At 42.8% G+C, this 20,513-nt stretch overlaps 1 long non-coding RNA gene across 1 annotated transcript in view; it reads left to right on the top strand.

Moving 5' to 3' along the window:
- Positions 1 to 8,903: 8,903 nt before the first annotated feature.
- The window catches only part of LOC135108500 (uncharacterized), a 101,732-nt gene continuing 90,122 nt past the window's right edge, over positions 8,904 to 20,513 (top strand). The window contains exons 1-2 of the long non-coding RNA XR_010272310.1: positions 8,904 to 9,054; positions 10,450 to 10,628. This is a non-coding gene — a long non-coding RNA (uncharacterized LOC135108500). The remainder of the gene's footprint in view (positions 9,055 to 10,449; positions 10,629 to 20,513) is intronic.

Here is a 20,513-nt window from a genome sequence, read left to right as displayed (position 1 = left end):
GAAAGTCTAAGGCAGGTTTTCCTTGTCGGAAGAGTCAAGGCGAGGCTGAGGATAATGGCGGGGAATCTGCGACAGTGCTTCACATTTATTTGCCTTCTTTGGTCAATCCCAAGCCATTCACTACTGCAGGCCATTTCCAAACTTCTTGAAATCTTATGTTATAAGTAAGAATAGGGGAAATAAATGTTAGATTATTTTGGGATGAGTAACGTTATGATTTTTAACACCTTTATTATGAAAAATCAATCAACACTTAATCAGATTCTCTAATTGTATCTACCCAAACTCCATGAGATCTTCTAATAAATGTTTAACTGTTTCGGGTGAGATTCTTCATGATTTTTAACTTTAACACTTTGCTTATGTAAATATAATAAAAAAATCAGACCCTCTAATTGCAACTAAACACGCACCATGAAACATTCTCTCTTAAATAGGAATAGAGGAAATAAATATATGATTATCTTGAATGAGTAGATTAATAATTTTAACTCCTTGATTATGAAAATACCACCTTAAAATTCATTAAATGTTTAAACTGCATCTAGAATATAACGAAAATGATGCTCAAAATGAAGAAAATGCAAGTCCAAGAGAGAGAGAGAGAGAGAGAGAGAGAGAGAGAGAGAGAGAGAGAGAGAGAGAGAGATCTGCTCGATAGGTTAGGGTGGAGCCATTGGGTCACAGAGGTGAGTGGGTTGGGGGCAGGGAGTAAGGGGCAAGGGAGTGCCGTGCCCCCAACACCTCCATTTTTCATCGCTCCCCCCACACAATCCTTGGCCTTTCCTCCTTTCTTTCCTAAATGTCTCTCTCCATTTTCATCATTTACTGCGTCTGTTTGCTCACATTCTTCTCTCCTCCTTTGCCATCCCCTTTATTTCTTTTGACTTTCTCTCTCTCTCTCTCTCTCTCTCTCTCTCTCTCTCTCTCTCTCTCTCTCTCTCTCTCTCTCTCTCTCTCTCTCTCTCTCTCTCTCTCTCTCTCTCTCTCCAGTTATCTAGCATTTTCTAATTAATATTTTTGCTTTATATTCTCATTTGTTTCCATTAGTGTTTTGATCCATTTTTATTAATATAAGCTTTTCTTTTTTACTGTAGATATAGTGAGTTCCTTTTCTTTTTTTGTAATGTATTCAGTGATGCTTCAATGTATCGTTCCCATTATATCGCCTAAACCATTACCACCGTCCACTATGTAGCCTTTTTCCATACGCTTTCCATTATTTTCAAGATTTGTCTTTTATTTACTTCCTTCATGCGTGATTACGTAAATCGCATCTCGGGAGCAGCATACTGACTTGGACAAATGCTGTTAGTCGCCACGAAATGTACGCTAATTGATGAGAGAGAGAGAGAGAGAGAGAGAGAGAGAGAGAGAGAGAGAGAGAGAGAGAGAGAGAGAGAGAGAGAGAGAGAGAGAGAGAGAGAGAGAGAGACGGTCCAGAATCCTTAACTACTTGACCCTTTTAACCCTTTCACTGCTTTCGTCATCCTTTATTAACATTCAGATCACAGTATAAAAAAAAAAAAATGTTTACATGAACATCCACCCAAAAAAAAAAAAAAAAGAGAGAAAAAAACGGTTAATTTCGTCTTTTCTAGGCCACAAAACCATATAAGCGTCTGCAGAACAATAACAAGTGCGTAAGTTGTAGGTGATTATGGGAAAATTGTCTAGTAGTGAAGGGTTTAATTGCCAAATGACATCACATACTCTTTTTCTTTAAGGGTCCGTGTGATACCTCTCTGTTTGCTCCTTCATGTCCCTTTCCCCCGTCCAGTTCTTTCTTCTCCAGTGCTCCTCCCCGACACTTAACCCAAGAAATTACGAGCTGTTTTTTGTCTTCTTTTCTTGTCATTGCCTTGGTTTTATCTCCCTCTTGCTTAACCTGACTTCTTATACTTTCGCGTTTTTTTTATTTATTTTTTTTATTTTGTTTTCCTTGTCCTATTTAACTTTGCTTTGCTTCTCACTTTTTTTTTTGTCCTTTGTCCTGTACATTATTCTTTCGCTAGTCCTGTCTTGTCCAACTTGACTTCTTGTGCATTAGTTCTATCTCATTTTTTTGTCCCGGTCTATTTTTGTTTTCTTTTTATTCTCTCTTCCTCGTTTTATTTAACTTTCTTTTACTCTTCACTTTACTTTTGTCTTTTCTTGGAGTTTATTATTATTTTTTTCTCTAATCCTATCTTGTCCAACTCTACTCTTTTATGCATTAGTTTTTTTTCGCATTTTCTTTTCCTTGTCTTTTTTTTTTTCTATTCTCTCTTTCTCGTCTTATTTAACTTCCCTTTGCTTCCCACAATACTTTTATCTCTCCTTGTTTGTTATTCCTTCTCTTGTTCTATGTATTTTTGCAAAAGTTGAATTCTTATGCATTTATTTTCTCGTATTTTCTTGTCCTTTGCCGTTTTTTCTTCTTTATACTTTTTTTTTTTATCTTTTCTTGTTTACTTTGTCCTTTGTCTAGTCATATATTATTACCTCCTTCGTCCTATCTTGCCTAACTAAACCTCTGCGTTAGTTTTAACCTATTCACTTTTCCTTTTCTATTTTTCGTTGGGTTTTCTTTTATATTCTTTCGCCGTCATGTTATCTAAATTCCTCCTGCTTTTCATTATTACTCCTTCTCTCGTTCTGTTTTGTCCTTCTTACACATTAGTTTTATCATATTTTCTTGTCCTTGTCAATTTTTTTTTTTTCTATCTAGCCTTCCTTCTCTCCTTACTGCTAACCTTCAGGAGGGGCGTGTGGTAAGCGACTTTTGGGCTCGCACTTTCCCGGCCACCAGTGAGAGAGAGAGAGAGAGAGAGAGAGAGAGAGAGAGAGAGAGAGAGAGAGAGAGAGAGAGAGAGAGAGAGAGAGAGAGAGAGGAGAGAGAGAGAGAGAGAGAGAGAGAGAGAGAGAGAGAGAGAGAGAGAGAGAGAGAGAGAGAGAAAGATAAAAAAAAAGGAGAGAAAAAAAACAACGACCCTTAATTACCGTGATTCTGATAATTGCCAAACAGGACCATCAGAATCAGGAGGCGACGGACGATTTCAGGTCTCGCGTGCACAACATACACATTTTTTCTCCCTCCTATATTTTTTGTCCCCATCTCTCCTACCTTTTACCTCCACCTCCATCCACCTTTCCTTTCCACCTCCATGTTCTCCTTGCCACACTACCCGCACCCTCTAATTAGTGATTACTTGTTCATGTATGACAGGTAGATGTAGGTGATTATTGTTGTTGTTTTCTCTTAATGGTCAAAGTGGCCGCTAGAGTGACATTTGCTACTTAACGTCCGGACCAACGAGGACCTTGCAATTATGAGCTGCAATTATCTGTGTAATGAGGTAAATTAGGAAGGAACCTTGAGGAGGGGGGGCGATGGGAAGTGCTAGGAGGTAAGGTAATGCAAGGTAAAGTAAGACAAGGTAAGGTAAGGTAAGGTAAGATAAGGGAGAGTGAGGGAAGGTAAGGCAAGGTAAAGCAAGGTAAGGTAAAGATAGTACGGGTGGGGATGCATTGGGAGTGAAATGTGGAGCAATATGCGTAGGTGAGGGGATGGGGGGAGCAAAGGTTCAGGTGATAATTGGTGTGAAGGTAAAAACTTGAGAAGAACGCTGTAAAAGGAGCTTGTGGAACTGTTGGGTGCTGGGAATAAGGATGGACAAGGACAGCTGGGCTTCGTAGTGGTGGAGGGCGAAGTGTTTTGGTGGGCCAGGATGTGTGAGGGAGTTACTGATGAGCAAGTGTGGTGGGGGCTGCAGGAAGGGTGACTCATGATTGGGTGGCGATGAGTGTACGTGAGCAAGTAAGTAAATAGATGAATAGAGGAATTTGTAGATAGATGGATTAGTAAAGGTAAATAAATAGATAAGTGAATAGATAAAGGATTAAGTAAGTAGAGAGAGAGAGAGAGAGAGAGAGAGAGAGAGAGAGAGAGAGAGAGAGAGAGAGAGAGAGAGAGAGAGAGAGAGAGACTCCACCAAAAAAAAAGTGTTGAAAATAATCAAAATAATCTCACCAGGAAAAGGGACTGAATGCCTCGCGTCCACACAACCATATTCAGATTTTTTTCTCCTGTGTGTTTTGAAGGTGAACTAATTCCATGTTGAAAGAAAAAGATAAACGCGGAAACAAGTAATTAAGGAAATGGCAAAATGGTACATGAAGAGAAGAAAAAAATAGTCTAATTACGCTTGAAGATCACGTTTACCAATTACATTTTTTTCTAAATCACTATAATTTTTAACCCATCACTCCCTTCCTTCTCTATCGCCACCACCACCACCACCAGCCTACGTAACCATTGCACAACATAGGAAAGAAAATGAAGACACAAAAGTCTGAAAGAAGAAGGCGAGTGAACAAGTGAATCTTGCACTTATCTTATTAATGAAGAGCACAGGAACCGCAACTAACTACCACATGCAGCATACCAGTGTGCAACGCAGGACGAATATTACCACTCATTTTTTTTGCCTCCTAAGAACACAAGCACCCGTCCTCTGACTCCCACCCTCTCTCCTCCCAAACATCCCTCCCCTCTCTCCCTCTCTCTCGAGCCCAAAAGATGAATAGCCCTCGTAACAACCCGATCACCGACGTCTTTCTCAAGCTAGACAAACAGAGGTGCGTGTGATGCTGGCCCGGTGAGTGATGGGCGGCGGGGCGACACACGCAGCATCAGAATGACTGTTTGGGCGCCGTGTGATAAGTGAAGTCTGGGTTTAATGATGCCTTGATACCACCGCCTTAGAGTAAATAATCCCTTGTTTGTCTTGATGAATGGCCGCCAGATTGCTGAGAGCGAGAAGGAGAGAGAGAGGGAGAAGGGGAGAGAGAGAGAGAGAGAGAGAGAGAGAGAGAGAGAGAGAGAGAGAGAGAGAGAGAGAGAGAGAGAGAGAGAGAGAGAGACAGCAACGAAGGACATTGAAAGGCGGGGTGTTTGTCTACACTGCATCTCCTTCATTGCCTTTTGCCTCGCCGCGCCCTTCCCTTCCCTCCCTTCCCTCTCTCCCTTCTTACCGCCGCACAAGGAACAGGACGCCCTTTGTCCCGTGGGGCGGCGGGGCTGAGGGAGTGGTGTCAGAGGTCAGCTCGTTTGCCTTGGCGATGCTCCTGGAAATAAGCGGGTCGTGTGGTGTCCGCAAGGAAGAAAAGAAAATATGCAAACCACCTTCATGCTTATCCCGCTCCCTCGCCCCCTCGCCCTCCCCTTAAAGGAGGAAGGGAGGCACTATGAATGGGATGAAAGGAGGTGACGGGGGCGGGAGATGGAGACTTGGACAGATGGTGGAGATTAGGACAGGAGGTAGGAGGTTGGGACAGTGGAAGGTAGGATGGGAGATGGAGACTAGGACATGAGCATGAAGCTGGGACAGAAGGTGGAGGCTGGGATGAAAGGTTAAGAAGGGAGTTAGAGGCTGAAACAGGAAATAAAATTTTGGACAGAAGGTGGAGGCCGGGACAAGTGGTAGAGCCTGACAGAAAGTGGAGGTTGGCAAGGGGGTTGGAGTGGAGGCGTGGACAGGATCTGGAGGTTGGGACAGAAGGTGGAAGGTGAGACAGAAGGTGGAGGCAGGGACGGCAGGAGGAGGGCAGCACACGTGGGGTCTTGGCTGGAAGTGGAGAGAGGCGCCGTCCAGACCCCTCGCTGCAGCCCCGCCCCGCCAAGGTCCAGGTGTAACGGGACACCTGTGTGGGCCACAACAAGATGTTGTGACGTCACAGATTGTTTACCAGCCATCTGGGGTTGTGTGGAGCGCCCCGCGTGGCCCCGAGTGTGGGAAAGTCGAGGTGATGTCAGGGAGGTTGAAGAGGCATTTCTCACAGACGAGTTAACCTTCTCACGTTTTTCCGTTTTTCTTCAGTGACTCTCGCTTGTGTTGACATCATTATCATTCCAATCACTCCGCGTCGTCCATTATTTACCTGTAGTCTCTCAAATATGTCCTTCACAGTCCTAATATTCCCTTCATCTCCCCCTCCGGCTGCTGGCGTTCCCGGCACAGCCCTCACCTGTTTGGGGGCGTGGCGGGAACGCCCACATAAATACCAACCGTCTGCTCGACTCACCTGGACTGACCCTCCGCCTCACCTACTCAGACCTCTGGCTCCGTGGGGAGGGGGGGTGGTCACGCGATCTAACGGGCGACACACACACTCAGCGCCAAGACTGCAGGAGCGTAAGGACAGCAAGCAACTCGTGACCAGACTGAGCAAAGGCTAGGGATGTATGCAAATTGGTCTCCGAGGGTCCCCCTTTTTTTTTCGTGAAGAAGGAGGGAGGGTGACCTCGCTGTGTTGCGGTGCTGGGGTGACATACCTGATTCTCTCTCTCTCTCTCTCTCTCTCTCTCTCTCTCTCTCTCTCTCTCTCTCTCTCTCTCTCTCTCTCTCTCTCTCTCTCTCTCTCTCTCTCTCTCTCTCTCTCTAATCCCTATTAGTCAGTTTTTTTTTTTTCGTATTCTTCTTCCTGTTATTGAGTCTTGGTGTCGATCATGTGTTTGTTGTTGTTGTTGTTGTTGTTGTTGTTGTTGTTGTCGTTGTTGTTGTTGTGATGATTTTGTTGACTGTTTATTGTTGGTGCTCATCGACAGTGGCGTCTCTATCGTTGTCATCGTTGTCGTCCTCTTCTTTTATAATAATGATAATAATAATAATAATAATAATAATAGTAATAATGATAATAATAATAATAATAATAATAATAATAATAATAATTATTATTATTATTATTATTGTTATTATTGTTATTATTATTATTATTATTATTATTTATTATTATTATTATTATTATTATTGTTATGTGACAGAAGCCTGACACTCACAACAAGACATTCTTGAGTAACCGTTACGACGACAACCACCACCACCACCACCACCACCACCACCACCATCACCACAACGAATTTTATCCACTGACACCCCAATAAACAAGACATATAGGCATCATTACAGTTAATGTAGAACACTGTAGTTAAATCAGAAGGCATAGTTAGGAGCGAGAGGTTTGTTGCTGTTTGATGTCCATTTGTAATTACTACTATTACTACTACTACTACTACTACTACTACTACTACTACTACTACTACTACTACTACTACTACTAATAACAATAATACTTGTAACTCCTACTACCAGCATCACCAACACCACCGTCACCATCACCATCACCACTACCAACAACGACAATTGTTTACTACATTATTACTACTACTACTACTACTACTTATAACTACCACCACCACCGCCAACACCGCCAACACCAACACCAACAACAACAAGAATAACGCACCACTACCGCTAGTGGTGGTGATGGCATAGAACACCCATAGAAATAATTTTGGTGGTGGTGGTGGTGGTGGCTTAGAGGTCGTTTTGCTTGCCTTGCTCCTGACTCCGCTTGTCGCCCGCGTCGCCAGTGCCGTCCTTGCGCTCCAGGAGAAAGTCGCTGCGTCAGGAGGTCGTGGTACCGTTGATGCCGTGGAAGGAAAAGGGCACGAGAAGAAGGAGGAGGAAGGGGAAGGAAGAGGAGGAAAGATTACGCTCTGCTTTTGTTGTTATTATCATTCGTTATTTTCTAATTGCTTTTTGCTTCGTGAAAATTACGTTTCTATCTGTATTAGCATCTTGATCTTATTTCTCTCTCTCTCTCTCTCTCTCTCTCTCTCTCTCTCTCTCTCTCTCTCTCTCTCTCTCTCTCTCTCTCTCTCTCTCTCTCTCTCTCTCTCTCTCTCTCTCCAAAATTCTCCTCGCATTAAGTTTTTGCCACTATTCAGCTCGTGTGTTTCCTGTTTCCCGTGTTTGTCTCGTGTCGGGGCAATTATACTTTCCCTCATAACTGCGAATTATTGAAGATTCGCGTATAATTTCACTCTTCTTTATCATCGTGTGCTCGAAACATTTAATTATTTATTGTTCCGGGCCTTGATCGGTGGCCTAGAAATTGTGTTCTGTGTCTGGATTGGTCATAGGGTTTGTTAGGATTGCTTAAGCTACTCCTTCCTTTCTGTATCCTCATCCTCCTTATCCTCACTCCCATACTTCATTCCTGTCCCTTCATCTACAGGTGTGAAGATGTGCGGGTCTAACTCCCGTCACCACGTATACCGTCTGCCTTGCCTTCCTCTCTCTCTATCTTCTCTCCTACCCTTCCTTTTCTTCACCTGGGGATCGTGATGGAAGAGACGCCACGGCAGATCTACTCCATCATGGTAGAGACGAGAAGGAGGAGGAGGAGGAGGAGGAGGAAGAGGAGAAGCATGTATGAGCCAAGTAGGGTATGCATTGAGAAGGAATGGTTGATGGTGAACAAGATCCCATCACAGCCTCCGCCTACAAGCGTCCCCACACACCCATACATCTGATAGTGTCTGTCTTATGTACATCTTCCCCGTGCCGCTTGTGCTCCCCGCCTCGCAGCACAAGATCCCCGTCTGGTTCCCCGCCTCTTCACCTCCCTAGCATGTCGCCTCACGACTCCAACACCACCAACAAAGAAGAGGAGACGTAAACAAGACAAAAAATGCCAACATGCCATAAAGCCACATCACGCCACTGCTCGGACATGGCCCCACTCCCTCCTCCATCACGCCCTACCAGCCCCCTCCTCCATCACTCCACCACCGGCCTAACGCAACATGCAACACACCACCACCACCTTTACGTCGCCTCCTCGCCGTGTTCACATGGCTAAGTCCAAAGGTGAAATAGGGAAAGGAGTGAACCAGGAACCATATACACGAAAGGTACATTGACAGCTTCCCTACTCATCGAAATATATGGTTTTTCGCTATTCCTCTTCTCCCGTTGTTATCTTATCAGGAACCCTTGGTAGATTGCACCGCGGACCGATAAAGAGGAATATTTTCCATGTTGTGAATGATTGTGGCGGTGATAACACGCCACGGATGCAGGGAATTCTTAGAGGCCTGTCTTCAGTGTGTCTGCTCAGGGTTAACAGTGAGTGCCGCTCGACCCGCGCCTCTTATGTTCAACCGCCTCCACCTCCGCCTCGCATACCGGACTACTTTGTTTTTGACAGGGAGGGAGGGCAGTGTAGGTAAGCCCGAAGGAGTGTATTAACGTATATCACTAGCGATGCTTCACAGAAATAAGGCTTGAAGGAGGGAAATACTCGTGGTGATGGTGGAGGTGATGGCGATGGTGCGGCGATACGGAACGAGGAAGGTAGAGAGAGAGAGAGAGAGAGAGAGAGAGAGAGAGAGAGAGAGAGAGAGAGAGAGAGAGAGAGAGAGAGAGAGAGAGAGAGAGAGAGAGAGAGAGGCAGCGGTCTGTGGAGGGAGAGAGGGAAGGGGAGGGCTAAAGCAGGGACAGGAAGAGTGAATAGATCGTTAACATTCCCTTCATTCCTGCACTCTTCGCGGGCAGTTAGTGGAGGAGGAGGCCGTCGATGCGCCAGAGTAACCTTGGTATTTCACTTCCCCGCCCAGCTATGAGCACATAACGATGTCCTCCCCCTGTGGAAATCGTCAGCGCGCCCCGCCAAGGCAGATAGCGGGATGCTCGCCGCTAACCTTTGAACGATGGCCTGTCAGGGCTTTACGTCGAGGGGAACACCGACGGCGCAAGGAATTCTGGCTAGATAAAGACCTGTTCCTTGATTTATTCCCCTTTTCGCGCTTAATTCAGCGTAATGGAGACCGCCTGTGTCCGTGTGACTTAGCGTGAAGGGCGGGGCAGGAAAAAAATTGCTACATTCCTAACAGAACAACAATTGAAGGGACGGTGATGGTGGTGGTGGTGGTGGTGGGGGTGATGGTGGTGGTGATGACATACAACCTCCCCTCTCCCATCCTGTCTTTTCTTTCTCTCTCTTTCATTGGGGAGAAAAAAAGCTCTGTTGTTTGTGTTTTTCTTTTTAATGCGCCTCGTAAAACCAGTGATGGGAAATGGCGACTCATTCTCACCTCACGCATCTCGTCTCGTAACTTCATGCACTGATTAACCTGTTTTGTTTTTTCTTATTGTTTTTTTTTTTCTCCCATTTTCGTAGTCTTTTCTTCCTCCTCTTTTTCTTCTACCTCTTCCTCCTCCCTTATATTCTTGTACTTATTCTTTCTTCTTACCTACCTACTTTCCTTCCTTCCTTTGTTTTATTTACTTTCCTTCCTTCTTTCCTCCCTTCTTTCTTCCCTTCTATTTTTTTCTTTCTCCCTTTCTTTCCTTCTTTCTTATTTTTTCATTCTTCCTCCTTCCTTCCTTCTTGCCTACCAACCACGTATCCTCCCTTTCTCATCCATTTCCTTCATTTGTCTTCTTTCTTACCTACAATCCACGCTTCCTCCCTTCCGTTCTTCCTTCTTTGCCTCCCATCCTATTCTCCTTTCCCTCCCTCCTTACCTTCATCCATCCATCCATCCTTACCACCGTCCCCATCACCTCCTATACTCTATCATCAACATCATCATCGTCATCATCACTTTCATCATTTCAGTGATCGTATAGAACCCGACTTATCCATCCCACCGTGATAGGAGAAGCAGCAGGGCAGTGAGGCATCTGTCAGGCATGTCTGGCGGAGTGAGGTGTTGTGAGTGACGCCCCACCAAGGTAGTCTCCACGCGGCAAGCAAGATAAGACTATACCCTTCCTCTCCCTAAGTCACCATGGCAGGTAAAGGCGAGAGTCTGATTGCAAGATTAGGTAATGAGCGGCCTTGTATGCATTTTGGCCACACACACACACACACACACACACACACACACACACAAATACTTACAAACACCAAGATAATATTAAGATAGTGAAGATAAAAGTTTGTCTTGCCAGCAGATGTTCTTAAGTGAAATAATTAGCCTGTAAGATTGCCGTGTGTGTGTATGTGTGTGTGTGTGTGTGTGTGTGTGTGTGTGTGTGTGTGTGTGTGTGTGTGTGTGTGTGTGTGTGTGTGTGTGTGTGTGTGTGTGTGTGTGTTGCTCATCACTGCCTCATCGCGAACTTTTTTTTGGGATGGCAAGGCCTTTTTTTTAATTTTTTTCAGTGAACGTCACGGAGAAAGCAAGTAAAAGAAGCCAAAACTCAAAACTTTGTACGTAAACAACGCAACATAATGAATAACACCAGCGCTTCATAGTTAATTCCGGGCACACAAGCACTGAGGGTAATAAGAGTTTTGTGCACCCTTGTACGGGATACATGTGGGTCCTGTTTTTCACTTGGCCTTGGTCATTTTTGTTTGCTGCTGAGACAGAAGGAGAGAGGGGGAGCGGAAGCCATAAACCACGGGAACTGAGCATAAATTGCGCTAAATTAATATTTTGCGCGTGTAAGATCCCTCGTCCGTGGGTGGCGGGTTCCTTGTTGGGGGGAGAAGGAGGGACGTGGAGTGTTTTTTATAGGCTCTTTGTTGTTCATCCCAGCGAGGACGCGTGGGTTTCGGCATGTCCAGGATGGTTTCTAGTGGATTATAATGAGCCATGTAAGGCCGCGGATGGCTCTAGCGGATCGTTGTGAGCGCTCGTGGGCGGCAGTGTCCCTGGCGGTGCTGGTGAATCACAGGAGTGTTTTGTCGGTCCTAAGGGGTCTGTCTCTCGGTCATGGGAGGTCCCGCAGCGTCCCGTTGGCGCCAGGAAACCCGAAGGACATGGAGGGCGGGAGAGGTATGCCCGAGGTCGAGGTTTGCTTGGTGCGGGTATATGGGAAAGGAGAGTGTGGGTGTGGCGAGGCTGCCGCTGTTGAAGGAAGTGCTGTGGGGTACAGGTAGACAACTCTCCTGGTAACAAGAAGTACGTTGCAGGAAGACAAGACAGGAATAAGAGTTGCATAGGGAAAAAAATAGAGCAGTGGAAAAGAAGTGTGGTATGGGTATTGCAGTTGTAGGTGTTGAAAGAATTGTTATGAGATAGAGATAGAAAACTATCCTGGTATTTAAAAATGCATTTTAGGTGAAAGAGAAAGGAAGGTGAGAAGAAGGGAAAGAAGACACGTAGCAAGGTTGCGATTGTTGTGAGAATGAGATACAAGGCAGAGTTTTCAAAAGCACCTGCAACTTTTAAGACACATTTTCGTAGATATTAGTGTCTTAAATAATACTGTAGCCTGAAAATAGATAAAGAATAACCTTTTCCTCCCTTTTTTAACTGCGTTCATATTCATATAGTGTTCTGAATGGTAACAAAGGACAACCATAGCAGTGAATGCGTTAAAAAGAAATGCACACAAGGAAAATAAGACAGGAGGAAGAATTACATAAGGAAGAGTCAAGCACGCGGGAAAAAAGTGTAGCGACCTTGCAAGTGTTGAATTTAGACAACTCCTGCCCACATGTGTATATGGAGAAAATAAGAGTGTTACATAGGAAATGCCAAGCACAGGGAAAATATATAGTCGTAAAGATGCCTGATGCCCACCTACTTGGGTATATGCGCACTTAGGACGCTCACCTACTCACCGCCTGCCTGCCTGCCTGCTGCCTCACCCTTCACGTGCCAAGTGGTATTTCACACTCTTCCTCTTCCACACTGCGATCATGTGGCACAGTTTGTTTTTGTGGGGAGATGATGGCGGCGGCGGCAGCGGCGGTGCATGGCTCGGCCCACCCTCCCCACGCCTCCATTATTGTCTGGCGCCTTGCTGTCACGACTCCTCACGATCATATGCCGACTAAAATGAGCAAATCAATTACCAAACACCCAGCCGACACTTCACCTTGAGTTACATTGTTCCGCTGAAGGTTTCTGTTAGTCTTTTAATCCATCCTGAGATTGACTGACTGACTGATTGACTGATTTTCTTTTCGTGACTGCCAGTTTTTGGTTAAAGGTTTGCTTATTCTTACCCTCCTCTAAGCAGCGTCTTTATCCGTTCCTCTTCAAGCTGTCGCTGTCGGCCACCCACAGTGAACAATGCTGCGCTAACCGTCTGGCACCTCTGCAGCTGTGCATAAGTGCGGGAGACAATTGCTCAAGGAAGGGTGGGGCTGAAATGAGATGGAAGGGCAGCATAATGGAGGCAGGAGGGCAGCGCCACACCTCTGACCACACACACACACACACACACACACACGGACATCTTTCTTGTAACGTTAGCTGTCCAGTATCGTTGCCATCTTTTAATTATTTGATACAAGGAAGCAGGATGAAAGATGAAAGATGGAAGGAGACTTTTATGAGGGTTAGACGTTGCATGTTTCTCTCCCTCCCTGTGTACGCGTTTCTACGAGCGTGTACTCTGTTGTAGAGAGTGAAGTATGGGAGAGGGAGTGTGTATGTGAATGAATTATGACTTGATATTTTGTTTTGTCTATTGTGCTTCTTATGGTTTGTATTCTCCTGTGTGTGTGTGTGTGTGTGTGTGTGTGTGTGTGTGTGTGTGTGTGTGTGTGTGTGTGTGTGTGTGTGTAAAATTCTCTCCATGCATGCGCCGTGTGTCTATAATATGTTTATATTTGTTTATGTAAAACTTGAATGTGTTGCGGTTGTTTAGCTGTGTCTTATGTGGCAGGTTTGTCTGTTTTAGTAATGTTGTGTGTGTGTGTGTGTGTGTGTGTGTGTGTGTGTTGGTGGGATAAGTGGATGGATTGATGTGTATGTAGGAAGGTAGGTGAATATTTGTTAGTGTGTAGGTAAGTGCATAGGCAGGTGTGTGTGTGTGTGTGTGTGTGTGTGTGTGTGTGTGTGTGTGTGTGTGTGTGTGTGTGTGTGTGTGCATCTGTGTGTGTGGATGCATACTGGCAATCCCCTAACCTCCCCCCTCCCTCCGCTTGGTTCCCTTACCCCTCTCTGTGTGTGCTTGGAGTGGCCGGGCGCAGTGAGTGAAGCAAGAGCCAAGATAGTGACGCTGATAAAAAGATTACTGCTGAGCTCCATTAGAACAGGTTTTACCGGTAATAAGCCTTTACTAACGCGCCATACTGCCACTTATTTTGAGGCTTTTGCTGCTCGAAAACTCATAATGTTCGCTGATGTATTATTTGCTCGTATTGTGTTTTATTTACATTTTCTTTGTTTATTCATTCATTCACCCATTGATTTATTTTGTTTGGTTTTATTTTGTTGCCTTTGTTGTTGTTGTTGTTGTTGTTGTTGTTGTTGTTGTTGTTGTTGTTGTTGTTGTTGTTGTTGTTGCTGTTGTTGTTACTACTACTACTTCTTTTTTTCTTCTTCTTCTTCTTCTTCTTCTTCTTCTTCTCCTTCTTCTTCTTCCTTTTATTATTATTATTATTATTATTACAGTTATTATTATTATTATTATTATTATTATTATTATTATTATTATTATTATTATTATTATTATTATTACTATTACAGTTATTATTATTATTATTATTATTATTATTATTATTATTATTATTATCATTATTATTATTATTACTATTATTATCATTATTATTATTATTATTATTATTATTATTATTATTATTATTATTATTATTATTATTACTATCATCATCATCATCATCCATCATTACCATCATCATCATCCATCATCAGCATCATCATCATCCATCACCACTGCCACTTCCACCACCACACCATCATCAACATCATAATCACCACCACCACCACCATCACCACCACCACCATCATCATACCAGCACACTCCATCAAGCAGAATGTTGCAATGTGTGGAGTTTTATACCCGACACTGAGGTGTAAAACAATTTGTCTCTTCCACAGGTAAGCGAGAAGCGGCGGCTCCACCTTGGCGCTTCAGTTAATGTGAGTAACCCTGAGGTCAAGTGCATTAGTGTAGCTGGCGTGGAGGGTGTCACGGCTCCCTCCCTCCCTTCTAAGGCACATGTATGGGAATATAGCACGTCTCTGAAAACGCCTCGTGTGTTTGCTAGTAGTCCCATTCTGTGGTTCCCTTTTTGTTTGCTATGTAATATATAGGTTCAGATGAAGTTCTGTGGTTCCTTCCTTGTTTATTCTCAGGATGTTTCTTGGGTACAGCAAAGAGTTTCAGAAGGTTAAGATCTCAAACAACGCATACTTCTCCCATTTTCAACCTTTCCCTTTGAATAATTAATGAATAGTAGATATTAAATAAACACTGATAACCTTTATGGAGTTTCTGAGTTGCTTCTACTTATCTATGCTCATCAACTCCCACTTTTAACCTTTTCATTTTGCTAATTAATGCAGCGCAGGTCTTGAATAAATATTGATCATATTTTATGAGGTTTCTCACTTGTTGCTACTTATCCACGCTCAGGAGAGATAAAAGGGAGAAAGGAAAAGTCAATGGCAAGTAACGAATATATTGCATGTATAAAACTTTGTTTGCTCGTTTGTTACGACCAGAAGATCAAATGCAGAAGTGAAGGAGTGATTGAGGTCAGAGGAACTGATAATGCACATATATTGCTTTTTTAAGTTTGCTGGTGTTTGTGGTTTGTGTTTTGTTGAGGTCATAAATAGTGGTGTGATCGTACAATATTTTCGTAATTAGCTGAATGACGTGCAATAAATGAAAGCCGTTACTTAAAATTGCTTTGTGAACATCCTTCAGAAGAAAATTTACGTTGATATGTTAAGAAAGTAATTGTCTTCCTTCCACTTGCCATTTTTTTCTCAACTCAAATCAACGCGCATTGCAGGAGCCCATTTAAAAGATCGGTATTTAGCGAGTTTTTCTTCAATAATGTGTTTTATATGCAGAACTAAAGACTAATAAGTAGATAAAAATGCTTTTATATTACTACTTTTGTACTGGGAACCTGGTTCTGATACTTGAGTGCTCCAGTAAGAATTGAAGATAATTACAACATTTTCTTAGAAGCATCTGCTGCCGTGCACTTTGATCTAATCTCAGGAGACGTACCATGTCTTGCGGTCAGTCATTATCCTGTGATGCCTCGGAGATGTTGGCATTCATGACGCTCGTCTGGTTTATCTCCTTGCACTTTAAGTTCATGAAAACAGTTTTCGCATTTATTATTAAACATTTTACATACGAGAAAACTGGTTTACTTACGTAAGGTACTACATTTATCTGAAAATTCATGCAAAATTATGATAATTATGGTAACAAAGGTCGATAATAGGAAAATGAAGTTTAGAATATTAAAAAGGAAAAAAAAACAATAGACAATGAACTACTACAAGAGCCAAAGTTAAAATATTTATTTAAAACATTAGAAAATATATTATCACTTGTTACATTGAAGTTCTCGGGCACTTAACAATCTCTCTGCTTCGTGTTGTCCATTAAGATAAGTTATGACTTGTTTTCCTCTGTTTTTGAAAGCTGTGCACATCATCACAACATAATTAACATAACATTGAGCATCCAGTGTCACATTAAATTAAAGCAACTCAAATTCTCCCATTTTCTCGGTTATCCCAGCTAAGGTGACCCCGAATGTCCCTCCCAGAATGCAGTGCGGGTAAACAAACCTTGATTTACAGCAATATACAATCACAAGCAGAAGTTGCTCAACATGCACCCCATAATTCCACTGTGTTCAGCGTTTCCTTCAAACTTTCGTCCTCTGATATGAGAATCCGTCAATAGCCAGGTTTTATAAGGAGACTATCTGCAGATGGATGGAAGTAGATTATTAATAAAAAAAGAAGAAATAGAACTGCTCAATGGAAAACATCAAAGTAAAACTGACATATTCTAGCCACTTCTAGCCACGACTGTAGTACTTGTGTCTCCTGCCCGTTGTTGTCTTCCTTCCTGCTGCAGCCTGGAGCCTCGCGGTGATAGAGAAGCTAATTACCACTCACCTCAGGGAGCCGTAACTAATATAATAAGGGAATAAAAATCTATGAAAAGTGACCCTGAATATTCATGTGGCAGCGACTTGTGAAATTATATTTGCCGCATTATCATAATTCTTGGGGGTTATTATTATTATTATTATTATTATTATTATTATTATTATTATTATTATTATTATTATTATTATTATTATTATTATTATTATTTAGTAGTAGTAGTAGCAGTGGTAGTAGTAGTAGTAGTAGTAGTAGTAGTACTAGTAGTAATAGAGATAGTAGTAGTAGTAGTAGTAGTAGTAGCAGCAGCAACAGCAGCAGTAGTAGTGATGGCGGTGGTGGTGGTGGTGGTGACAGTAGTAGTAGTAGTAGTAGTAGTAGTTGTAGTAGTAGTAGTAGTAGTACTACTACTATTAGTAGTAGTAGCAATAGCAGCAGCAGGGCCAGCACCAACAGCAACAATAGCAGCAATACTACTACTACTACTACTACTACTACTACTACTACTACTACTACTACTACTACTACTACTACTACTACTACTACTGCTGCTGCTGCTGCTGCTGCTGCTGCTGCTGCTGCTGCTGCTGCTGCTGCTGCTGCTGCTACTACTACTACTACTACTACTACTACTACTACTACTACTACTACTACTACTACTACTACTACCATCCCACCTATTACTACTACTACTACTACTACTACTACTACTACTACTACTACTACTACTACTACTACTACTACTACTACTACTACTACCACTCCACCTACTACTACTACTACTACTTCTACTACCGCCATCACCACCACTACTACCACAGAACATCACTCAAAGTGATTCGTCACGTAGCAATCATGTACAGTTCCTCAATAATTGGAAACGTGCCAAGAAGTATTAGTGGAGGTTGTCGAGCATATACCTTCGAAAAAGTGCGCTGTGTGACCCTTGGCAGCAGTGGTGGTGGTGTTGTGTGGGAGGGAGCCCGTGGGTTTTGTGAGGCGCTGACACGTGTCGTTGGGAAGGAAAATATTCTTTGCCGAACGTCTGGCAGAGAGAGACAATGGAGCTTTCACTGCTTACACAATGCCCGATGGTGGATTTAGTGCGCTCATAACTCCTTGTAACATAATGCAATGCGCTTCTCATCTCATATCGTGGTGCATTAAAGTTTCATCCTTTTTTTTTCTTTTTTAGTTTGTGTGTGAGTTCTGGGTTCAGTTGGGGTGCATGGAATTAAATTTTTATGAGCAATCATGTCTGCTTCCTGAGTCTCTTCAGTGGTCGCTGAGAAGAATGATCGTGTAAACTACACTGATTTTAATGTTTATCATCTTGGCCTTTGCGTTTGTGTGTAGGAGCAATATGGTCGAAGGAGCTTCCCTTAGAACCCTTACAACATAACTTTGACTCTTCCCATCACCCTCATCTGCTTGCTGCCCTTCCGTGTTTACTGTCTGATTAAATATTATTAAATATTACTGACAAGATACGTTGCTAATAGCTCCACTCCACAATTTATAGGTCAATATATATATATATATATATATATATATATATATATATATATATATATATATATATATATATATATATATATATATATATATATATATATATATATATATATATATAAAGTAATATTCCTGAATTAGTATTACGGTTTTTGTTTTTACCTAGATCATAAATGTAAGAATATGCCAGTGTTTACGTTCTTATGTTCCTGCTTTCTCTGATCTCTTCCTACCTGGAGGCCTGTGTGCACCTTTCATCTCATCACTCCTGGCGGGCACTTCCAGTACGCCCCATCGCCTTCCCCGCTGCGCCACAGATCAAGTTTTTTTTCCATAGACATAAATCCGATTGCCACGCTTCAATCACCACGGCCACTCAGTACTCGTCCCTGCTACCACCTCCCTGCCAGTACTCCGTTACACACACACACACACACACACATACACAACCTTTACACGTCAAGATTCCTGCCACGCCTACCTGCCTGCTTAGCCAGCCAACGCGCCCCTCCCAAGCCTCCCTCTCGCCTGTATCTTCATCTCTCAATTTCCCAACCACTGCGCCAGACTCACTTCATCACTTGTCGATTTTATAAAGATCTGAGTAAGGTGTGGTTAAGGCTAATGTTACGGCAAGTAGTTTTAGTAGTGTAGTTGTATAGTTCTAAGATGTTAGTGTGGTTGGAAACTGAAGTGTTAAGTGTGGCATGTAACTGGTATGGCAAGTTGTTAGAATGGTGTGGTGGAATAGTACTGCGGTGAAAATTATTTGGTATTTTTTTACGTGATGGACAAGTTCTTCCCTCGCATTGGGGTTATGACTTCGTGAAATAGTTTCATGGAGTTGTCATGGCGATTAAGGTGCGGTAGTTTTTCACTTAATATGATTGAGATGTAGTTCAGCCCTTTTGTGATAATGACTTCGTGAAATAAGATTTACTTAGCCTTGGCTTCTGCCCTTGATATGAAATTGGTCAATATAAAATTCAATCAGATATAGAGTGAGGGCAAGTGGCTTGACCCCCGACTTACCTGCGCCTCCTTAACCACGTAATCTAACCTTGACAGACGTGGCTCCTCTGTCTGCCCAACACTCGTTCCTCTCGCTTCCCTGACATTCGCAGACAGTCGGGAAACCATATAGTCATCGTCATTGTCATTGCAAGACTGACTACCCTCCAAATTGAAGGAAATTTGGAAGTCTTCCCATTTTGCTCTCGTCTTGTTTTGATTATTCTCGTCTCTCGTCTCCTGGTCAAATTAATTGCTTCTTGATCTATTTCTGGTCGACTTTTCAAACAAACTTCGTCAAATAGAGGAACTGCTCAGCCTGTGTGTCGCCACTCCCAGCGGGCTCTCCCAGGAGGGGTCACGGGGTCAGGCTGAAAGCTTTCCTGAAACTGTTGATGGGTTTTGTTTTTGTCTATGAATTGTTTTGCTGACCTTTGTTGAACTTGATCGATGACATTTCAACTTGTCTGTATGTGTGTGTTTGTTTGTGTGTGTGTGTGTGTGTGTGTGTGTGTGTGTGTGTGTGTGTGTGTGTGTGTGTGTGTGTGTGTGTGTGTGTGTGTGTGTGTGTGTGTGTGTGTGTGTGTGTGTGTGTGTGTGTGTGTGTGTGTGTGTGTGTACACATCATGTTCATCAGTTCACTCATGTTTACATTCATGAGTTGAATTACCTATGTACTGCCTCATCATGAACATGTAATGGAACTTTTTTTTCTTTATAGGCCAGCAAAGTTGCTTTCCTTGCTTCCAGACTCGTAAATCATCTCACCGTTAGGAAAAAAAATATTGACTAAACTGATTTATTGACTCAGAGGCAAATATTTTCTCCCACACTGACTTCCTTGTCCTTTTACGGATGTTCCTTATCGATGCTCTGTTTCTTGCAGACGGCGAAAACTTAGCGTCTCAATAAAACGATGAAACGAAAACTTCACTGTCTAAAGGAGAATAAAGATAAGAAGGAGAGGCACAGCATAGTGGGATAAGGAAATATCAAGGATCAGGGAGCAGACCCAAGCTATTATAACTGAAAGAAAATAAATAGACCTAAGGTGAACACTTCATGCGCCGAACTGATAACAGACGAACAGTTAAGATACCAAACTGTCAAACTAGGGAAAATAAGAGAAAGCTGGACAGATAGAGAGATAGGTGAAGAGATGAATATTTTTATTGGAATGGTTTGTAATAGACCGTCAGCCAACAGAGTGAGGAATGCTATGGGAGGCCTTTATGTTGCAGTAGATTCCTTAAGTTTAATCCTTGTATTATAATGAAAAATAAATAAATGAATAGGTAAAAAGATGAAA

This window comes from Scylla paramamosain, chromosome 17, assembly GCF_035594125.1.
Source record: "Scylla paramamosain isolate STU-SP2022 chromosome 17, ASM3559412v1, whole genome shotgun sequence".
Taxonomy (NCBI): Eukaryota; Metazoa; Arthropoda; class Malacostraca; order Decapoda; family Portunidae; genus Scylla; species Scylla paramamosain.
This window is presented reverse-complemented; position numbering and strand designations above follow the sequence as displayed.